At 47.0% G+C, this 21,948-nt stretch overlaps 1 long non-coding RNA gene across 1 annotated transcript; it reads left to right on the top strand.

The window, feature by feature from the left end:
• Positions 1-7,535: 7,535 nt before the first annotated feature.
• LOC115519110 lies at positions 7,536-21,673 on the top strand. The gene is made up of 3 exons (XR_004343702.1): positions 7,536-8,843; positions 9,927-10,057; positions 21,553-21,673. It is a non-coding gene; the product is annotated as an uncharacterized LOC115519110 (long non-coding RNA).
• Positions 21,674-21,948: the final 275 nt, after the last annotated feature.

Here is a 21,948-nt window from a genome sequence, read left to right as displayed (position 1 = left end):
TTCTTTCCAGTTCCTAACCTTCCTCGTTCTCAACAGCAGACAACAGCAGACAAAGCTGCAGGGAAAGAGGGCTTCTGAAGACCATCACTCTTCCGAACTTTTGAGTGTTTTTAAATAAAAGTGCTTTCGTTTAGCATATTTGAAAAATCTGGAAGGAATACGGTAAATCAATGACTTAAGCCTTATCAGCTTCAGGTTTAGTCATTTTTCTTGAACTGAATCCCCCCCCACCGCGTTTAAAGAACAATAAGAACACAGAGCCCTCAGCACAGCCAGTCTCCTAGACTTCAGGATGAACTCGCAGATGGACTCGTGCTCAAACACCAAATCCCTTTTCGACTTATCTTTGGCTTTCAAGACCCGCATCCAACAGCCATTGAAAATGCTTCCCCTAAGAGCCTTGCTTCTGGAAGAGAGGAAGCATTCCCCGCTCTCTTGGGGCATATACCTATACTCATGAGAGGCACCCGGGACCTCCAGGAGGAACGCATTCCCGGGAAGGCAGACTCGGTTCCCAAAGCCCGGCAGCCAAGGGCGCCGCAAAGACACCAAAGGGTCGCCAAGCCACAAGCCAACGACGTGTGTCCAGAATGCCTGGCCTGTGCTGCTGGGATGTTAAATGTGGGCTCTGTGTTGTTTTAATAAAGCGGGGCAGACGCTGGCAGGTTTCCCCAGGGGCGGGCCCGTTTCCTCAGGAGACAGCGAAAGCAGCTGAGTAGAGAGCTGAAGGCGGCACGGTGCGGGCCGCGGCTTCCCCGGTCTCAAGGACGCCAGACCGCCTCTGCACTAGTGCGGGTACCTCCCGAGAGGCCCCGGGCTCATTTTCCACTCGGCTGCGTCCCGGCCGAGCTGTAAACCCAACCTGACGTGGGCTCATTAATTTGGCAGCGACTGGAAGGCTGGGCCATGGCTGCGCACCCAGGAGGCCTTTGTGCGCCCAGGGTCAGGTCAGAGGGCAACCGAAACACGGCTGAACCCTGCACGCGGCTCCCGGGCGCGGGGCGGCGCGACCCGAGCCGCTTCCTCCGGCCGGGCGGCCCCAGGACCCGGCCTCCCGCCTGCGGCCCCGCCAGCGCGGCTTCCGGAGCCCGGCAGCGCGGTGACCCTGGCCCTTGGCCGCGCCAGACCGGGCCTCGGGATTAGGCGCACACCCGCCGGCGCTCTCCTCCTCCACCCCCTCCCCGGCATTAGCCCGCAGGCGGTCGCAGGCCGGCCGGCAGAGCGGGTCTCCGCGGCCCTTCCGTCTTCGAGATTCCGTCACTGGGGTGCAGGCCCGCCCTGCGCGCCGCTTCCCTCGGTCTCCGCCGCCCCGCGCCGGCCGGGAGCTCGGGGCTCGCGGGGGCGGGGACGGGAGTGGGGGCGGGTTTGGGCGGTTGAAAGGCCCGGCTGCGACGCGCCGCCCTCCCCACCCCCAACCCGCTGAGCCAGGCCGCTGCCCCCAGCCCGGTGCCTGCTCTGGTGGTCGCCTCGGGATGTTTCGGGGAGGGTTTCGGCTGGCGGCCCGTCCCTTGCGCTCTCGGCAGCGCTCCGTGCTAAGTAGCACGTGGCGCAGCCCTGACCCGGTGGGCCAGGATCGATAGCACACTTCTTGTCCTGTTTTCTTGCTTCGCCAGGCCCGAGGCGGGAGTGCCGAGGGAGGCGTGCACACCCGGGGGTGGAGAGAGGGGGCGGCGAGATGGGCCTCGGGGAGGGGGCTAGGAGCCCCCCCTCCCTCCAGCGCACTCCTTAGGCCCTCTGGGTTGACAAGCGCCTGCTCGATTTTCCTTCCCTTTCCCAGTTTTCCCGAGTGGCGGAGGCACACTTCGAAGTCCTAGCCCCGGGATCCCAACCCGGGGGTCTGGCCTTCACGAAGGCGGCGGGGAGGGGGTGGGGTGGGGGTGGGGTGGTTCTGCGTTTCACAAGTGACTCCAGCACAGATTAATTTTAGCAAGTTTCGCAAAAACAAACCGGCCTCCTTCTGTGCCTTTAGGTGACTTTTGTGACATTCAGCAGCAAAGAAAACTATTTCCTCTGTCATTCAGAGCTAACCACGTCTAATTGGCCCAGAAGTCTGTTGTATTTGGGGGAACTGTTTGCGATATCCCATCTGTTTTCATCTCGCGGTTCAAACGAGTCTGTGTTTACCCTTCTGTCGGGGAAATTGGTTTACATGCACAGCAATTTTGGTGCAACACCGAAGTATCCCCTTGAACTGATGCTACGGGGCCGACAGACTTTGTACTGCTAATAACCCTCCATTACGTCTGTCAGGAGACATTTACACAGCCGCGTGGTCGGTCCCATAAAGGAAATTAAGATCCTAGGTTTATCTTAACTGTTTGAAAACCAATTGGTTTCTGGTGATGGCCACAGACGCAGACGCGCGGGTCGCGGGAGCAGTCGTGTCGCACTGGGGGGAAGCCCTGCCGCCTTCTGGCTTCCGCGGGGTGGGCTAGTCTGACAGCGGGTGACCCCCAGCAGCCACTCCTCCTGCCCGGAAGACGAATTTGTGTCTCTTTTGTCTGCACCACCTTCCCGAGCTGCGGGCCCTGTTTCCCAAGTGACAGACCGCGAAACCGCAGGGAAGTGGCGGGAGCCTGGGTGGGAGGTCTCTGACGGCGTGTTTCGCAGATCGAGGATGGATGGAGGCGCAGAAGGCTCAGCGGCCATCTGGCCGTTTCGCAGGCGGCAGGGAGACGATTTGGTGCTCCCAGGAGGGCGAGGTCTCCTTCCCAAGACTGGGGGGCGCGGAAAGAGATCAGGGCGCGTGAATCGCCGGCGGGACGCGGTGCTGGTGGCTGGTGGTCTCGTTTTTGACCCGCCTTGGGCGCCTGCCGGTGCCCGTCGGAGGTGGGGGGCGAGGAGCCCAGAGCCGCGAGGTGGCTGCGGAGTGGCCTCCGCACGTCCGGGAGTGTGCCTGGAGACGCGGCCGGCTGTCCTGGGGCTGAGTAATGGGAGAAATTGCTCTGAAATCGAGTCCGCAGCCCTGGCGGAGAGGCTGGTAATCAGCCCCTGGCATGTGTGCAAATGGTGATTTTGCGGGTGTTACTTAATCCATGCTGGCGGTGAAAAGCCGCAGGTTGGTGGCAGCCTCATCTCCCGTAGCCAGGCTTCTTCCAGGTCTGGTCTGCGGAGCAGGCCCTGAGCCCAGGTTAGGGTGCGGTGACTGGTCAGGGCTTGCGTCTGAGGTTTGGGTTATTATCCCAGTGTCTCAATCAGCCATTTCCTCTTCATCCCATGCTAACTTACTCTGTCAAGAGGAGGAAAAGTTGGGAGAGGAGACAACTGCAATGTTTTACAAACAGTGGAGAATGTAACTGAGGCTGTTTTGGTAAAAGGAGCAATATTCAGTTGTTCTTTTAACCTTAGTATGAGGAACTGTCATAGTTGTCTGTGGGAGGCCATAAAAATCAGTAAATGACTCCTCTGCAAAGGAAGACCCAAGTCTTAGTGTTAAGGATTTGAGAAGTGACCTTTGCTAACTCTATTAGGGTGGAGGCCTGCTCCTGGGTAAATGCGGGAAAACAAAGATCTAAGGCCAGAACCTGTGTTCCCACAGATAAAGTGTCCATCTCTTCCAAAGGTGAAAGGAAATAAGCCCTCCCCACCCCCATCCCCGTCTGCTGGCAAGCCCTGAGTTCCTACTTCATGGTCAATTCCCTGCTTCATTTTACTTATGCAGAAACTGGTGATGAATAATTTAAAACTTTTAAAGAAAATATTCCAGGGGTAAAAGGAGCGAAAATCCCAACCTACTCCACCCCTTAAAGCTCAAAAAAAAAAAAAAAAAAAAAAAAAAAAAACAAAAACAAAAAAACAACAACAACAAATAATCCACTGATTTGTGACAAAGAGCAAGAATTTATATAACTACTTGGATATAGGTCTGAATTATAGGGGACAAGCTCTCTTTTGAGATCCTTGAGCATTTTATTTTGTGGCATTTTCAGTACCTTTTACTGAAAATAAATCTACAGAGAGTGTGAAAAGACCCCAACTCTAGAAGCTAGTTTTAGTCAATTCATGAAGATGGACTGAAAGGTTTGTCCTGAAAAGGAATGATTTTAAAGTTAAAATTCTACTTTGTATTCGTGGTCAGCATAGCCATGAAGCACGAGGAAAGACAACAGAATTATCTGAGAGTACAGTGCTCACATATTCAGGGAAATCATAAAACAGGGTTTTAGTTTAACAGGGTTTCTTAGTAGTGGCTGACTTACTGTTTTTCCTGATGTTTCTCTTTTTTTAATTCTTTTTTTAAAGTTCATTTATTTATTTAGAAAGAGACGGGGGGCGGGGGGGTGGAGGGTAGGGGCAGAGAGAGAGGAAGAAAGTCCCAAGCAGGCTCCTCATTGTTGACACTAACCCGATGCAGGGCTCGAACTCACGAACCATAAGATCATGACCTGAGCAGAAATCAAGAGTTGGTTGCTTAAGCAACTGAGCCACCCAGGCCCCCCTCTTTTTTTTTTTTAAGTTTATTTATTTGTTTTGAGAGAGAGCACAAGTGAGGGAGGGGCAGAGAGAGAGAGAGAGAGGGAGAGAATGTATCCCAAGCAGGCTCTGTGCTGTCAGTGCAGAGCCCAACATGGGGCTCGATCCCATGAACTGTGAGATCATGACCTCAGCCGAAATCAAGATGCTTAACTGTTTGAGCCACTCAGGCATCCCCTGACGTTTTCTTTTGTCCTTCTTATCCATCAAGTACAACTGACCAAAAATTACACCAGACAGACTCCTCACACAGTTTATTTTTGAGAGACTGCTCTTGCTTAGTACTGCACTAGCAATAATGATGGGCACAGAAGGAACAGATGTGTTGCCTGCCCTTTTGGAGCCTCTAATTTGCTCGGGGAGAAGAGACTTAGAAAACTGAGAATATCCTTATCTAGTAGGAAGTAGAAAGTAGGAGTAGGAGGGAGTAGGAAGGGCTTGCATAGTATTGCTGAGGGAACAGAATGAGGAAGCCACCAGCTTCCCAAGACCCAAGTGATGCTGAGGTCCTGTCAGAGAGAAAGCTAGAAGAGGAGACTAGGAAGTCAGTAGCCAGACGGGGTGTGGCTGAGCTATTGTCCTTCTTTTCCTGCCCCTTCTGCGCTTGCAGTGGCACCAGGAGATGACATTAAGGGCAAATCTGGAGTTCATGGTGTATGTCTGCGTGTTTGTAGGAGTGTGGTGGGGAGGGAAAGTCCAAATATATTGTCTGATCGTTCTCCACCTGTGGTGAGGTTAGGGGGAGCTCCATTTTCTGGCTGTCATCCAGGAGCTGCTTGTGTTACTGTTTGCATCAACATGATGCCCACAGGTAATCTCGAGAAAATAAACTAACTGGATTATGAGCTAAAGAATCATGTGGGCTTTTCTCCTGCTAGGATCTCAACAGCTGTTCCAGGACAAACATTGCCCAATAAGACTGCCCCCATCACAGGATGAATCTAAAGGACTTAATTGTGTGTGAGTAATTTCTAGAAAGTACTTGTAATTTTGCATGTGATTGGAAAGAATAACCACGGTGGAAAAGCCCCTGCATTTCTAATTGGTTTTGAGACTGTTTTTACCTTGTTGGTGTTTGAAAGCAAAATAATTGTTTCTCCTTGAGAAAACTGTTTGATTCTAATACTCCACATGCGTTTGACATAGTTAAAAAAAAAATTTTGGATACAGTTGCTGTTTTGATTCTGTCGGCCCTCTCCCCCCACCTCCCCATAACACAGGCTTTGGTTTGATTTTTCAGACCACACACACAGAGAACTGAATGTTCCATTAGTGATCATAGTCTTATCGATTCTATAGGTGGCAGAAGGCTCACTCTAGGACCACCTGCCTCTGCAAAGTATTACACTGTGGGAAGACATTCCCCCGCCACTAATAATGTGGGATGTGGTAGGGTGACTCTCACGGCCCATCTACTTTGGCATTGAGAACAAAGCTAGTTTAAGTTCAACTGGTCTGAAGCCCGCTTTCCTTAGATCTTGCCCAAGATCTATAACTGTAATCATCCATAATGACCCTATGCCATTGAATCTGCCCTGCCCCTGTGCTAGGAGACAGGAACCCAGGCCAGGGTCAGCACTACTAGTGGGGTAGCCTTAAAGATCCTGGAGGAGCCCCACAAGTGAGAAGCTCTCCACACTCACTTTCCGGTTTCCCCCTCCCCACGTGAAGGCCAAAAGCCGTGCCTGCCCCTAAAATCTCTAAAGGAAAACAGACGTTTTAAAATGACTGTCAACCTGTAAACAGTTACCCATTAATGAACTATTAAGCACTTAATTCTTATTTCCTCTATGTATTCATTTGCTCATTGAAATTTTGCCCAGCACACGGAGTATTTGGCAGTCAGTTTCTTCTGTTTTGGGAAACCACTTATGTGTGTTTTCAGGGATGCCCAGGGAGACAAGGATTCGGTTTATGTGCAGCCAGGGAAGCCCTCAACTAGTAGAGGACGAGATCTTGGCAGAGCAGTGGACGGGGTGGGTGGAAGCAGTGGATGGGAGAAGGAGAAAGAGGGGGTGAGCAGACGATCCAGAAGGTCTAGCTTCTGAATGTTCTTAGCAGGTTCTGGCCATAATCTCTTATGCTGATAGGCCTTCAGATATGATAAAGATCATAGCATTGGATGAGAAAGAACAAACGAGCATTTTTAAAAAGCAACTTAAAAAGAAAAAATTGTCATGCATGGTTTGATTCTAGCAAAAGAATGATTATACATAAATAAGACATAGCATTATAGTTATTCCTAATGCATACGTGCTTGCTTTTTTATATCTGTATTTCTTCCATCTAGATACAAAGATAAAATATACAATCCAAGTCAGCATTTACCATTTATTGTGTTATTCACGTTCACTTGTTTTTTTTTCCCTTAAAATGTATACTTTTTTCCCCATGGACTTCCTTTTAGGCACAAAACTCAGATTCTGAAAGAAATACTTTCAGGTTTTTTTTTTTTTAAGCTGAGTTAGCTTTGTCCACTTTACTAACTGTGCTTTTGTACATTTATTTATTTTTATGATTTATAAAAATGTTCTCATCATTTTAATAGTCACCCCTGGGTGCATGGGCAATGGTTTAGAAAACTTCCAAAATATGGTAATACCACTATAGCAAAGCACCACACAGCAACAAAAACACAAACCCACTGAACACTGGCCCAGAACAACATTCCTCCAACTGTCTGGGGAAAATAAACCAAAAAAAGCTATCTTTCATCGTGCCTGAAAGGTCAGCTAACCAGGGCTTTCAGGAGAACAAGAGAATGGTATTTACAGAGGAGGGCCCCTTGTTGAAGACCCTTTGCCTCCAGCTCCCTAGAAATGCACTCCAGGGCGGGGTGTGGAGACAGATCTCATCCTAGAAGAGGGGTTATGGGCCTGAAGCTACGTGGAACCTACCCCATCTTGTGTGGACGTCCTGGCTGCCCGAATGAATATAGCCAAGGTGTCCATTCCAGCTACTAATTGCTCTTATCCTATCAGCTGAGGGCAAGGCTCTGGTTAGTTAGTTAGATTAGTTAGTTACAGCTGCTGTTGTTATTTACAAAGTGCTGAAGGAAAGATTGTTTTGAGTTCAGCACCGTGATATAGACATGGATTTTGAGTCCCAGCTGTACTTTTTACTTGATGTATGATCAAGTCACATAACCTTTTCTTGAATGTTAAGTCTTTTTCCCACTAAAATCAGAGATAACATTGGCTGCCTCACTGAGTTGTTATGAGAATTAAGTGAAATAACACAAGTGAAAGAACCGATTAAATATATTGCAAGTGCTCTGTCAATGACCTGACTGCTGTCTGGAGGTTTTCTTGAATCTGAATTACCAGAAAAAAATTGCCTGTACTCTCTCTTTGTCTTTCCATGGGTGCACACAGCTTTCCTCAACCGCAAGTCAGATCTGAGTGAATGCCTGAAAAACCTGGAGAAGGATAGGCACTTGGTCTGAGGGTGGGGCTGCATGTGCATTCCATCTGACAGCCTAGGGCCCCACAAATACAAACTTAGTCACTCTGGAGTGTAACAGGGCTTCTGGCTGACTCCAGAGTTAGAGCAAGCATAATGGGACAAAAGAAAAGGGTACAGGGGACATGGTATACTCAGTTGACTTTTGTCAGCCATGTCAAGAGGCAGAATGGAGTGCTCGTTATAAGCAAGGATATCTGGAGCCTGCTTAGAACAGTGCTCAATATACTAGGTATCAGTGCTTTCGAGAGGCAGCAGAGACTCAAGCTAAAGCATGTGGCTCTGAATGAGCTGCCTTAGTCTGTTTTCACCGTTTACTGACTAGATGACCTTGGGAAGTTCTTGCAGTCCTTCGGTTTCTTCATCTGTAAAATGGGGGGTGGTAGTAATACTTCATAGGGTTGTTTTTGTTATGATTTAATGAGTTAATAAGTGTCAAGGGCTTAGAACAGTGTCTGGCATGTAGCACATATTTGCTGTTATTGTTGTTTTTATTATCATTATTACAGGTAAGCTGCCCCCACTCCTTTCCTTCCAGCTCAAAAAATGTAGATTACTCCCTAGCCAACCTGAAGGAGAAGGCTGTTGATCACCCAGAAATCTTTCTATGACTCTCACCTGTATGGCTGGTCATGCCTACTTTATCCTAAGGTGGTTCTTTAAAAGTTCGCTCCAGGAGGGACACATTTACCCCTCCCAGGAGGCTGTCGCATCCCACACCTTCACTCTACCCTTGCATGTGGTGCCCATTAGTCCCTTGTGATTTTTCACCACCTTCAGTTCCTCGACTTGTGTTTTTCCTCTCCCTTCCAGTTCTTGAGTATGATGAAGGGCTGTCCTGAGTCCTGTCGACAGTGAGGGGATGTTGCACTGATCAGACCAGGGCTGCTATTTTTCTGGATGAATAGGTGTGTAGATGGACTCAATGGACAGTGTTCGATTGCTAATTCTTTAAAAAAATTTTTTTAATGTTTATTTATTTTTGACAGAGAGAGAGAGAGACAGAGCATGAATGGGGGAGGGTCAGAGAGAGGGAGACACAGAATCCAAAGCAGGCTCCAGGCTCTGAGCTGTCAGCACAGAGCCAAACGTGGGGCTCGAACTCACAGACCACGAGATCATGACCTGAGCCGAAGTCGGACGCTCAACCGACTGAGCCACCCAGGTGCCTCGATTGCTAATTCTTATAAAATCAACAGGAAATGAGAAATAGAGCATCAAAAAAATTAAATGCCCTGTTGGTTTTTAATCATTCTGATAATCTCATTCCTCGTGCTACCAGTGTTATTTTTAAGAGAAGGTGAATAAATATGAACCCCCTTCCAAAACATTGAAGGGCTCTGCAGTTTCCTCTGAGAACTCCTTTCCTTTTGAGGGTGGACTTGAACTCAACAGCAGGACAAACATCGCTAAGCAGGCCCCGTCCGTTAGCAGTCTGTGTTTTCGCCAAGGGCTTATGGATGGCATTTCTTCACGACAGACATAGTGGAATTAGTTGGACATATCACTCTAGACTGAGCTCTGAATCTCCAGATTGTGAGCAGTTTAATTCATACTCTCCATGTAGCTTTGCTATTGACATTTATTAGCCAAGAGTGTTGCTGCCAACACAAGTTTTGAGTAGATTGTGGTATAAACAGATTTCCTCTTTACACATTCTAATCAGCGCAGAAGGATTGTTTTTATTGAAACCGTATCTCAGCTTAAACTTCTCCACACATGTAGGCACACATGTACAGAGTTTAAATTGTATTTATGGTTGGTAAATGTTCTAATTATGGGGCTGCGTGTGTTCAGAGAGGAAAATTAAATCAGCAAACATGGGACGCCAGGATGCCCTTCCGCTCTGGATTGGGTCCTTTACGGTTTCAGGCTTTGAGAAATCAATGCCGTGAAATGGTGGGTGACAATCCAGGCAGACATTTGTCTCCTGGCTGATTTACAGTGTTATCTCCAGAGCTTTTTTTTTCTTTTTTTCCTCCCTGATGAAGTGAAATTTGACTCCTTATTGCCTGCTTCATCCGAACACATCACAGAGCAATTGCCAACAAGCAGTTCTTCTGGATAATGTCCTGGGCCTCATTTTCCATATTAGAACACGTGGAATGCTAAAATCAAAAAGGTATGTAACTGAGATTGTGCCTGTCAGCCCCATCCCATGCCGCTGTCGTGATAATGACAGTGACTAGGTTGCTAGTCTCTAAGCAGTGTCTAGTCTTCTTTGAAACTCACCCAAGAAGAGGTGTCCACATCTTTCCCCAGACTCCTGAAGAATGCGGGCCTGGCTGCAACAGACCAAGGGGGGCTAAACGGTTTTGAAAGTAGCTGCTGCTGTTATTTAGTTAGCTCAAGGAGGATTGTAGTTTGCAAAAATGGGCAAAATATGCGCTCCAAGGATATGTAGAGCATAATCTAGCCTGGTCTCCCCGACCACAGTAATTTTGCTGCTGCAGGCAAAATGCTTTCCTGGTGTAGGTCTGAGTTGACAGATTACCGAGGGAAATTTTTGTCTTGCCCACACTCCCAGATTATTCAGCTCTCTTTTTAATACACCACTCGGCCCTCCTCCACACAGATTGTGTGGTGTAGACCTGGCATCCTTAACTGAATAATCTCTTTGCTGACAGCTGAAAAGTAAAGGCATCTGTGACAATCAGATGGGGTGCCTCAGGTTGGTTCCAGATGTCAAGTTGATTAATGTCGGAGTCAGGGCTGCCAGCAGATCCCCAGGAAACAACCCTGGTGGCTGTAGCATCAGTGGGTAGAGACATATGCACAGATACTGAACAGATGCCAGTCCTTCTGTATCAGTTTAATAGAATGCCCGGAAAATTGTGTACTTCTCCCAGGACGTAAACCCCAATACGTGAATGTTTTCAGCCATTTTTCACGTTTCCTAACGCAGGGAGTTTGTTCCACTAAATTAACGTCAGTATTTCTATGCTAAGAAAGCCAATGCAGGCAAGCCCCAGTGGGAAAGCCCAGTACAAAGTGAAGATCTTTGCGAGGATAAAACAGCACATTTCTGCGTAGTACTTCTGATTTTCCAAAGCATCATCATTTTTACTTCTTTTCCCACCATTAGCCTCAATCCCTATAAAACGGGTTGAGAAAGGTGTGATTGTGTAAGTGACCCAGCGTTCGTGCTCTGAAGTGCTCTGTGGGTTTGAGATGCCATTCATTGTCCTTCCCCCCTACCTGAGCCACCACGAGACGGGCGAATGGCCTATTAGATGTCATGCAGTTTGGTCAGCATAAGAACTACAGACTCAGCACCCACCACCCCTGCTTGTTCTCTCATCGAATTGTGGTCCTCAGACCAGCAGCATCAGCATTTCCCCAAACCTACTGGACCAGAACCTCTGCGAGTGAGGCCCAGCAATCTGTTCCAAGAAGCCCTTTGGGTGATTCTGATGCACACTCAAGTTTGAGAACAACTGGCCTGGGCCAAGAACTAGTTTGCATTTCCTAAACCAGGCCCAGTGGGCATCCCATGAAGCAGTTTTCAAAATTTCACGAAACTTACTAGGAATCATAGCCTTAATGTTACTTTTTAAAAATTGCATATTTCATTATAGATGGCTGATAAATGACAGTTGGAAAGGGAAATGGACTATTACATCTCATTATTGCCATTTTTTAGGAACTCGATTATTAGTCAGTGCTGTTGAGTATTCTTTCCTTCATGCCCCCACTCATTTGTGTTATTACATGGTCTATGATAGATACCAGGAGATCCAAAGATGGTAATGTCCTTACTCTGGAGATAATTATAGGCTTGCGAACAGATTATTGCAATACAATATAGCAAGTACTAAAAAGCAGACTCAAACAGTACTGTAATTGAAAAAAATCTGAAAACCTTGGGGAAATAATCTTCAGGTGAGGCCATATTGCTTCCAGACTTTGTGGAGAAGCTTGGACAGCTGGAATGGGAGGGAGGGAGGGAGGTCGGCAGGGCAACTCTTGGGTGGAAACCTGCTCCTTCCTCTTCATTCCCCAACCACCCAGCAAAGCGGCAGAAAAAGGAGCCCACCTCTGGGTTCTGGGTTTGCCTCCTTCTCTTGGAATCTTCTGCCTCTTTCCTGGGCAACGACATTTCTGATTATGAGAAGCACTGATAGATCATTTGAAACAGGCTCACAGACCCTGCACTAGTGAGAACTTAAAAACGAGAACTTTGACATACTTTTCTAGACCTGCCTCATCTTTTCTTATGATGGGCAGTTATTTAAAAGGCACTTCTCTGTTCAACCAGTGACTGGAAACCAAGAGAAACGTCACCTTGATTCTGAGACTATGCGGAGACCATTTGTTTCCCTCCAGTACAATGACTTTCAAAAACACATAAGGTTTAGTTCCTGTGCAACTTTTTCACGTAAAGAAAAAATCATGATTATGTGGTTTGCGTTGCAGAAAAAAAATACTCTGGGTAGTTTTGCTTTCAGGTTACAGTGAGGTTGGTCCCTATTTATCAGGTTTCTGGTCCAGAACCCCAAGCCTGAGCACGCTACGGGCCTCCTTGTCCTTCCTTTCAAGTTTACTTTCTGTCTGTCTGCAGTGACACTTCAGAACGTGTGTGCATGCCCGAACCCCCCGCAAAACTAAAACAGGAGGAAAGGGGAGGGGCAGGGCAGAGATGTCGATGCAAGGAAACTACAGATGTAAACTGAAACTTATACCAAGAACACCAGCAACTGCTTTCTTCTGTGTGTGTGTGTGTGGGGGGGGGTGCTTCTGGTTCTAAATGAGGTGTTAGTGTTTGTGGGGTGGTAACCTTGTCCTACTGAATTATGATGAGAAAACAACCCAGTTGCCTACAGAGCCAAAAACAAACCTCAGAACTGCTTAACTCATCCGTCAAACAAATTGTATTTTAGGAAATGCAGGACAGAGAAAAATGCACGAAAGAAAAGGAGATTTATTTATTTGTACAAAAGTAGAATGACAGGCGTTTGAGTGGATCCAAATAGCATTTAGGGAGCAAAAAAAAAATGTGATTCATTGCCAGCTATTAAATCTTGTTTATCCTTCTTTAAACTAACCAGAAACACATTTCGGGAAAATGCTAGTTAACAGTTTAAGCAGTGAAAGCCTCCTGGCTTTGCCTTCCCTGCTTCTCCAAGAGGAGGATGAGGGTGTGAAGCAAGTGAACAGCGTTTCAAAAAACTGGGGCCACAAATGGATTTCCCGTCCTGCCTCTGGAGCTCACCCTCAGACTCTGGGAGAATTCCTTCAGTCTCCTCAAAGAGGGATGCTTACCTTCCAGCAGCTGCGAGAAGGTCCATGTTTACCAGGTAGTTTCAGATGAACGTTCCCAAGGGCGTAAAACATTACTCCAAAGCAGTCAGTGACGACGTGCTGTGTCCTTCACAAAGCACCTTTTCCCCGATGGCCCTCGTCATCCCCATAGTGTCTCCCAGACCGACAGCGGACAGCACCAGTGCTGACCCCAGACACGGCTCTGGGACTGAAATGCTTCAGAGCACTTGACAAGGATCTGAAAAACTTGCTGAAGTCCCAACTGTTGGTAGAAGAAATGCCTCCAAGCTACAGTACGCTGTGGTGGCCCCTTCCAGGCTGGCCCTGTGCTCTTCCTGCTGCGGGGCCTGTGAGGGAGCTGCCTTTTATAGACGCTCTTACTGCACCCCAGCACCCTCTTGCTTCAATGTATTCATATAAATATTTGGGGATGCCTGGGTGGCTCATTCGGTTAGGCGTCCGACTCTTGATTTTGGCTCAGGTCATGATTTCACGGTTCCCTGAGTTCGAGCCCCACATCAGGCTCTGTGCTGGCAGCATGGAGGCTGTTTGGGATCCTCTCTCTCTGCCCCTCCTCCACTCATGCTGTCTCTGTCTCTCTCAACAAGAAATAAACTTTAAAAAATTTAAAAAGATATATAAATATTTGGGTCATCAATGCCTTTAGAATTAGAATACAGTAGAATCCCTACCATAGACTGTAGGGATTCACTTGATTCAATCAGTTACAGAGATAGACACTTTTCTGAAAGAAGCCACTAGCATCTTTTTGCCTTCCAAGCAAATAATTCCACCCTAGGGATTATCTAGGGTTTGTGGTTTTAGTAGCGCTTAGAGAGGGGACTATCTGCGGAGTTTAAGGCCACAAGGAAAGGTGCAGGTGGGCTCATTAGATCCACAGGACTAGTCTTCCCTCTCCCCCTCCCACCGCAGTGGTCGAAGCAGAAGGAATATGGCTTGCTGACTTTCCAGCCTCAGGGCGCTCGATGAGGCTAAGTGATCTTGGCCTGTACTGGCTCTGTCCCCTTTTCCCCGAAATCTTCCCCGGAATCTTCAACTTTTCTCTTTTGCCCAACATACCAGATTCCCTCACATATTTCTAATAATATTATAAATTCCTTGAGGACAAGAATAGTGTTTTAATAATTTTTGTATCCCTTTCTCCTAGCAGAGCACCCACCATGTAAAGTTAGGCATTGGAAAACGGTGTTTAAAATGAGTAGGGCCCTTTTACCTGCCAGCATTGTGAGCCACCTAGGCTAGATCTGTGCCGACTGGAGGCGCACGATAAGGCAAATCTCCCCCCAGACAGCTACCTTCAAACCTAATATTAGGGAGACTCTCTGTTTTTCATTTTAATTAGCTCTACAAACAACATTTCAGTCTTCGCTACCACCACAACAGAAGACCAGCCTTGTCGTCATCCTGTGGGTTTCCTCGGCATCTGCACTTTTAGGGTGAGAATCCATTTGAACTATTGCTACGGTGCCTTTGGGATTTATGGGAGGAAAGGAACTCAAATAGCCTGACAAGTCAGAAGAAGACAAGCTTAGATTGGCAGAAAGGTGTGCCTTCTCTTCTGGCCAATTTTGGCCAGGGTAGCAGTTTACAGAGGGAAGGAAGGGGAAGGCACAGAAGAGCATCATTTTAGGTCAGAAATGTCATAGTGTGCGTTGTTTCACAAGGTGCCAGGAACATCACTAAATTGCTCTTGTGTCGGAAGGGAAATTTGGACATGAGCTGGACCAAGGCAGGGTGTTTGCAGGGCGTCCAAACTCTGGACTGTCACCACAGAGCATAATGACAAAGGGAAGAAAGATTAGGTCACGGGGTGGGGCCCTGCGAATAGGATCAACGCCCTTGTAAAAGAGACTGAAGAAACGCTCCCTCTGCCATGTGAGGTCACAGTGAGAAAATGGTGGTCTGCAACCTGGGAGAGGGCTGTCACCAGAACCCCACCATGATGGCACCTTGACCTTGGGCTTTCAGTTTCTAGAATGGTGAGAAATAAATTTCTATTGTTTTTTTTTTTTTAATTTTTTTAATGTTTATTTATTTTTGAGACAGAGAGAGACAGCATGAACAGGGGAGGGTCAGAGAGAGAGGGAGACACAGAATCCGAAACAGGCTCCAGGATCTGAGCGGTCAGCACAGAGCCCGACGCGGGGCTCGAACTCACAGACTGCGAGATCGTGACCTGAGCCGAAGTTGGCCGCCCAACCGACTGAGCCACCCAGGCGCCCCTAAATTTCTATTGTTTATAAGCCACATAATCTATGTAGTTGGCTTTAGCAGCCCAACTAAGACATCAGGGTGGTATCTTACAAAATCTTATCAGTTCTTTGCACCTATTCCCCTGACTACCTGACCCATGTTTTGCTGCTTCTGCAAAGAACAGCAGTGGAAGGAATGTGGATGGGACAGCAGACCCCTGGGAGGAGCTGAGCTGACAAGCAGGAGGCAATGGATGTTCCCTGCAAGGGTCCTCGCTCGGATTCTCGCCTGGCTTCCTTTGCCATGTCACCTTCTACTTGCACTTTTCAGGGAGAGACTGTGGTCACCACCACACTCCTGCAGGCACCAAGGGCTCACGTCACACCGTCACATGGCACTCTCCCTCTGCGCCTCTGGCCTCACATCCAAGAGCGTGGCAGCCAAGGACGGCACTGTTGCCATTTTGCCCCGTACTCCTTCCCTGAAGATAAGAGTTTTAAGACGTAAAGGGACTCTAGGGCCCAGCCATTCCACTCCTAGGTATATACCCAAGAGGACTGAAAACATATCTTCACAATCAAACTTGTACACAGATGTTCACAGCAACACTATCCACAGTAGCCAAAAAGTGGAAACAATCCGTATGTTCATGAGCTACTGAATGGGGCAACAAATGTGGTATGTCCACGCACTGGGATATTACTCAGCTGTGAAGAGAGTAAGTGTGGACATGTGCTATAACAAGGACGAACCTTGGAAGCACTCTCGGTGGAAACAGCCAGACACAAAAGGCCACAGATTGTATGATTCCATTCAGATGAAATACCCGAGAGGCAAATTCACACAGTCAGAAGGTAGATTTGTGATTGCCTGGAGTTGGGGGGAGGAACACGGGGAAATGACTGCTAGTGGGCATGGGGTTTCTTTTTGGGGTGATAGAAATTTTCTGGAATTAGTGGTGATGGTTGCTCAACATTAAGAGTATACAAAACTCACTCAATTGTACACTTTAAAATGGTGAATTTTATCTCAATGAAAAAATGCAATTAAAAAAAAAAAAAGAAGTAATGAACTCAAGTCTCCAGGAAACAGCCCCATTTCCTTCTTGCTTCCCTCCCTGAGCCAACTGGGAACCTTGTTCAAATATTTGCACACCTCAGACCTGCGGTTTGGACGGACCTATTGGCGCATCTTTTCTCCTACCTTCTGGCCACGTCTCTGCACTTCAGTGTCCATCCGTCGAGACTCCAATGGGTATTCAGTTCTGAATGTTCCTTTACGTGCCTGCACTACGTATTTGGTCTTTGAGGTTTGGTTGATCTAGATAGAGATCTCAAATCCCCACCCTGTCTCTGGCAACACTGGTCCTGTGAGCCACTCCCTGTGGGAGCCGTATTTCTCAACTGTTGGAAAGCACCAGGGAGGTTGGTTGGAGGCACTGACTGATAAATAAGGCTCAGCAAAATGCCAGCTTGGGCCATTTGTTTTTGTGTGTTTGTCTTGTTTTGTTTTGCTGGTGTCATAAGCAGAAGCCTTGAGCCAAGAGATGCCTCTATCATCTGATAGATAGGACCCCTCAGTTTGCCCTTCTTCAGCCTGTCCCCTCTTCAGCAGGCACTGCCACACAAGTGGCCTGGTGTGGAATCCACACATCTATCGAGCTGTGAGGTGTGAGGATTTCTCGGGGTATAAACCTCATAGAAGTGGCCGCTCAGGCACTCACTGTGGCCACATGCTGAGGACCCCTGGCCATGAGCCTCATGTCCCTCCATGCCCGCCTCCCACTCACGACTTTGTGCTTTGCTGCCTTGGTGAATGGCATTCTTTCCTGCCTGCCACATGGGTATTCCTGAACCTTTCACCCATTTCAGATGAGCACGTCCAGGAACATTTTTATTCCCATGCATGACCCTGAAGTACAGGTAACATGGGAAGCCTTTTATAATACTAGTTCTGGGAGGGAAAGGGAAATTTCAACCCCCCCAAGGGCTCGTAAGCAGGTGTGCTGAAAGTCTGATGCCACTAAGTTGTGCTGTCTCAACCGGACCCACGTAATTTAGGTTGGTTAATAAAAACGAAGGCTCTTGATTTACTTTTTTTAACTGACAAGCAGAGCCCAGGACGGTCAAGTGGGTTAAGAATATTCCAGTGATTCATATCAGAGCCCTGCCATTGTATGGTCCACACAGAGTGCCAGTAGAGCAGGCCCGGCCACCTATCTGCACATTTATGGACACACATAACCCTATTAATCAGCAGCTCACTGAGCTTCTCTCTTGCCCGCAGGCCGAAGAGAAGGTGTTTGTGGGGTCAGAAGTATGTTTTCCTCAATTGTGTTAGTGGGTGAGTCAGAGTGCTGTGGTGTAGGCAAGAGGCAGGAATTCTGGATGACCCAAGAGAAGGGGAATTTTTTAGCAGCTCTCTGGTGTTCCCAGATTGACAGGGAGCCTGAAGAAATGGGCATGGAGGCAGGTGGAAACCAAGACTGCTCCAGAGTGAGGAAGCCTGTGGTCTGGGAATGATGCCATAGCTGTAATGGTCTAGATAAGGCAAGGTTGCCACCCTTGGGTCACTCAAGAGTCACGGTCTTGAGAAGAGGCATCCAGTTGGTTGGGTTTTTATCGCGGATATGCCATAGGAGAAAATAGTATCTAGTCTCTTAGCTTCTGTGACAGCAGGTAGTAATCCCACCCAAACTACACATGGGGGAAAGAGTTATTTCCCAAAAAAGAAATCAGACTGCTAATTAGGAAAAGGGAACAGATGCTAGGTAGACAAAAAATCAGCCACTGTTTCTTTCCTTTGAAATACAGAAACTCACTTGAAACAAACAAAACTGAACAATAGCTTCTCTCTGAAAGAGGGTGTCCAGTTATCTGTAGTGAAATGATTGTGTATTTACAATGAGACCTTAATTTTATGGGAGTTCTGGCAGAGGTGATATCTAATATGAGCCAAAGGAATATCTGAAGGGGTGCCTGTGTGGCTCAGTTGGTTGAGCGTCTGACTTCGACTCAGGTTGTGATTTCATGATTCATGAGTTCGAGCCCTGCATGGAGCTTGCTGCTGTCAATCCAGAGCCTGCTTCGGATCTTCTGTCCCCCTTTCTCTGCCCCTCCCCCACTTTCTCTCTCTCCCTCAAAAATAAAAAAAAAAAAGAAAAAAAAAATCTGAAACTGCTACTAGCTGTCTTGCTCAGTTTGGTTATGCAGACTCGATACTTTCTTTTTAAAAAAATTTTTTAATGTTTATTTATTTTTGAGAGAGAGACAGAGCACAAGTGGGGGAGGGGCAGAGAGAGGGGGAGACACAGAATATGAAGCGGGTTCCAGGCTCTGAGCTGTCAGCACAGAGCCTGTTGCGGGGTTCAAACCCACGGCCTGCAAGTTCGTGACCTGAGCCGAAGTCGGGTGCTTAACAGACTGAGCCACCCAGGCACCCCAGACTTGATTGTTTCTGTGGAGAGAAAGTGACATGGAGTATTTATACAGTGAATCTGAATCAAATTAGGTAAGGCAGGCTTCGTAAACCTTCTTAGTTGTGTGTGGGGGGGGGGTCTTCGGCCATTTTCTCCTGTCAAAAGATAATAATGGGCAATTAGCGCTTCAGGTATGAGAAGGGTGGCACAGAACCTCTGTGTGATTCATCAGCATCTACAGAGGATGTGTTTCCCATGAGCATATGCCCACCATCCTGCACATGCGGCCAGTTGCATTGTCCTGGGGAGAGTGTGTCAGGCGACATCATTCAGTGGGCTGTTTGCTTTGCTGTGGCCTCTCTTGCCACTTGCGTTCTTCTAAACAGTGTTGAACCCCGATGGCTGAAAAAGGTCTACCGTGATCACGCTGGACCAAAGACAGAGGTCCTGCTGGACCACATTTTAAGTTTTCCAACGGCTCAGGCCCCCCTGAGGACATATGGCCGAACAAACCCAGGGAAGAGTTCCGCGGGCAGTTAGGAATTGGTGGAAGTCCTTTCACGTTGTGGAAGAGATCACAGTTATCGTGACAGCCTCGGAAGACTGAGCCCAGTTCCATGATCAGGAGCTGGGTAACTGCATGTGGAGGCATGTTGTGACTTCCGGGAATTGGGAAGAATGGAGGAAGTGTGACGGCCAAGGCACAGTCTGCCCTTTCTCCAGAAGGAGGAGGGAGGAGGTCCGGACAGAAGACACAGCCTGCCTCAAGGAGCTGCTCTTTCCCCACTGGTTTCTCGGACGATTAACTCGGCTTTTTATATGTGCAGAGCAAGTCAGCACGGTTTTAGGAGAAGGGAAGTCTGTCTCTATAGTATTCAGCACGATTTTGTGGTGGCAGGAGGTATTCCATTAGAACTCTTGGTGGCTACACCACAGGTAACATTCTCCATGCCTCTTTGCATGTAATCCTAGTAATAAAGGGCTTGGCCAATATTTTATTGATTATTGAGAATTATGAATAATCACAGCTGTGTTTGCTGGGGAGCTTCTGGGGAAAGATAATTAGAAACATACTATTTTTCATGGCAATGAAACAATTGTCATGTTAGTTTTTCAGGAATTCCTCTAAAAATTAGGAGTGATTCTTTTTAAAGAAAGGTTTCTAAAATAGAGACCGCAATGCAATGCTAAAATTAATGATCTGCTGGGACAGCAGAGAAATCACTTTGTGAGAGGTACTATTCGTAATGAAAAGCTGAAACATAAGAATAGTTGCTACAGTTAGGCACCCCTACCTCCAGGAAATTTGGCTTCAAGGGGTGGGCACACTGAATAGAGACCAGCAGTTGGGTTCCTCTCATATTCTCCGGCTTCTTAATATGAGAAATGTGCATTTTAATACAAGTTTATAAAGTATTCTAAAAATTATTAAAGTCTGTGTCAGTAAAACAGGATTGAAATGGAAGTGACCCAGTTATTTGTTTCATGTGCAATATAGCTTCTTCTAAAAAATAGAGAAATGTGGAAAATGTATTCCACAGTCTTAAACAACTCAATCTTTTAATTATGGCTCTCTAGACACAGCCTAGGATAGATTCTTTGTAAAATCAAACGTTAAAAGAGCGTCAATATTATGCCTATGACCTAATATATTCCTCTAGGAAAGAATCATGGGGAAATTCTTTCACACTTCTATTAATACATGATTCTTACATTTCTCAAGTTTTAACGTAAGGACATAAAACTCAGAACATCTTAGCATGGTAAAGGGATCAATGAATGACAGAGGGACACCAGTTAGCAGACTGTTGCAATAATTTGAGCAAATGGGGAAAGTGAGTCCTTAGACTGTCACCGATTTTTGAAAGAAAATAAGATTTGCTAGTAGATTTTAGTAAGCGTAAGAGAGAGGAGTCAAAGATGACTCCAAGATTTTTACTCTGAGTAGATAGAAGAAGGCATTTGCCATTTACTGTCATAAAGAGGGCTGTAAGAAGAGGTGGTTTTCAAAGAGAGATCAAGAATTTGGTTTTGAACTCCGAAGCCTGAGATGCCTGTGAGACTTCCAAGGGAAGATGCCAAGGAGTCAGGTGAATAAGAGTCTGCATGTAGGCAAGAGGTCTGGGTTGGAGATAGAAAACCGTGAGTTATCAGTGTGTACATGGTATTTAAAGACTTGAAAGTGAGGAAAGATGAAAAGGGCCTGTGAACAGAGACTCCTGGGCTGTGCCAACATTCAGAGGTCAGGCAGATGCACAGTGGCCAGAGAGGGAGGGGGACAGTCAAGGGAGAGTGGGGTCCCAGTAGACAAGAAAAGAATGTTGTTCAAGAAGAAAGGAGTAATCACCTCTGTGATTGCTCCTGAAAAGTTGAGGAGGATAAAAACTGAGAAATAGGGCAACCAACTGTCCTGATTTGCCCAGGCCTCTCCGTGTCTTAGCACTGAAAGTCCTGTGTTCTAAGGGAGTGCTTAATGCGAAGCAAATGCCAAGCATTTCTCCTACCAGGGAGAAATGGCCATTGGGCTTATTGGTCATGAATGTTAAGGTAAGAAAAGTTTGTGTGGAATAGTGGGGACAAAAAAACCTGGGCAGGGTTGGTTTTAGGAGAGAAACCTGGGCAGGATTGGTTTTATTGTTACACAATATATATTACAATGATGTTACCTCATTGTTCTTACCTACTATTAAAGTTATGTAAGAAAATTTTTCATGTCTTTACAGATGCATTTCAAAATATTGAACAGTGAAATGTCATGTTATCTGTGATTGCTTTGAAATACTTCAGCAAGGGAAAAAAAGAATGAAGCAAGTAAGTATCGCATTCATAATTATTAAATTTGGGTGATGTAGGGGCGCCTGGGTGGCGCAGTCGGTTAAGCGTCCGACTTCAGCCAGGTCACGATCTCGCGGTCCGGGAGTTCGAGCCCCGCGTCGGGCTCTGGGCTGATGGCTCAGAGCCTGGAGCCTGTTTCCGACTCTGTGTCTCCCTCTCTCTCTGCCCCTCCCCCGTTCATGCTCTGTCTCTCTCTGTCCCAAAAATAAATAAACGTTGAAAAAAAAAAATTAAAAAAAAAAAAATTTGGGTGATATGATTATGGGGTTCATTATAATATTCTT

This window comes from Lynx canadensis, chromosome A1, assembly GCF_007474595.2.
Source record: "Lynx canadensis isolate LIC74 chromosome A1, mLynCan4.pri.v2, whole genome shotgun sequence".
NCBI classification, from domain to species: Eukaryota; Metazoa; Chordata; class Mammalia; order Carnivora; family Felidae; genus Lynx; species Lynx canadensis.
The sequence above is the reverse complement of the archived record's forward strand: the minus strand, read 5'-3'. Positions and strand labels throughout refer to the sequence as shown.